We start from the raw sequence: 1,604 nt of genomic DNA, 5'->3' as shown, positions 1-1,604 counted from the left end.
GTCAAGGAAGGAGAGAGATGCTGAAAGAAAGCAAGCTGAAGGTGCTACTCTAATGACAAACATGGTAACTAACAAAAATTGTTTGGAGGAGAATTCTGGGGATGTGGAAACTGAGAACAGAAAACTAACTGGAGAAACAGCACACAAATCGGAAGACATGGAAGAACAGAAAGGAGATGGTGAGGATGTGAACAGTGAAGAGGGAGATTTTTCAGCAGATTTTATGTTACAAAGTTTCAAGTCTCAGAATCAGATAGAAAAATGTAGTGTGGTAGAGCAAACAGAGGAGAATGTATCCTTAATTAGAGCTGTTGATAATGAAGGTACACGTGAAAAATGTGGTGAATTAGTGAATGTAGAGAGAGATAAATTAGTAGCACAGAGAGAAGCTTCCAGAGAAGCATCTGTTCTGCAGAGTGTTTCTCATTTCCTATCTAAGCAATGCATTGTGCTTCAAAGAGAAGATGCTGAGGAAAAATCTGATGAGTTCATAGAAAATGAAGTGGTTGAAAATAAATCAAAAAATGCAGTCAAATTAACTAATATGCCTGGAGCTATTGAGATCTCTGCACACTCTCAGTGCTCTGAAATAAAATATGACAGTGAAGAGATTCTGGAGAAACAACATATGCACACAAAAGACAAAGTGAACAGAGAATGTGAACCAGAGACTGTTAAAGTCTCTAGGCATTATTTACCTGTATCTGCTACTGAAGGAATCAGAACTTTGTCAGTCTTTCCAAATGATGAACACCTCAAAATTGAAGACATGAATATAACCAGAGCTCCAACTCCTGAACTACCTATGAAATTTAACAGAGGAAGTGTTCTAGAAATAGCTGAATTGTCAGAGCTACTCCATAGTGCAGAAAATGTAAAACTAGTAGATATAAAGGAGGTGGTAGGTTTACAAAGCAAACCACATGAGGAAGATGGTAGTGATTTATCTCAAAGGAAGTCAAACTTAGAAAGTACACCTTCACTATCAAAGACAGCATGCATTATTGGTGCACAAAGCAGTGTAGCTAAGTGTGAATCTTCTGCGTTAGATTTTACAGAAGTGAAAGGTGAAATAAAACAATCTGAAAACTTATGTAAGACATTAGAATGTGGGCAGTCCAAATCTCAAGACTTTAGACTGTTTAAATCTCTAGAGACTGAAGTCAGAGTTAATTCAGAAGATTGTGGAGGGGAAATCAGTGAGTTGTTAGCAAGAGGGGATACAATTGAATCTATCTTAATAGAAAGTAATCCTGTTTCTCAGGAACAGTGTGCAAAACCTCTGACTCAGCTCTTGATAACTGAAAATTTTAAATGTGATGAAATAGAAGGGAAATTAAATAAACAAAGCAAGGAATTGGTGACTGAGACTTGCTTCAGTTCACTGAAGCAGGAAAAGAATGTTGTGAAGAAAAATGATATTTCGGAGATCATTTGCCATCCTACTTCAGAAATGGAATATAGAAGTGGCTTGGATTTTTCTACTCAGAAGGACTTGGAGAAATGCTGTATAAATAATGAGGAAACCAATTCTCCCGTGCAAATGGGAATTGGCTTGGAATCCACAAGATCTCCTGATCTAAATTTCAGTCTTCAGAAAGTTG

This window comes from Geospiza fortis, unplaced genomic scaffold (assembly GCF_000277835.1).
Source record: "Geospiza fortis unplaced genomic scaffold, GeoFor_1.0 scaffold108, whole genome shotgun sequence".
Classification (NCBI taxonomy): Eukaryota; Metazoa; Chordata; class Aves; order Passeriformes; family Thraupidae; genus Geospiza; species Geospiza fortis.
Note: the sequence above shows the minus strand (reverse complement) of the source record.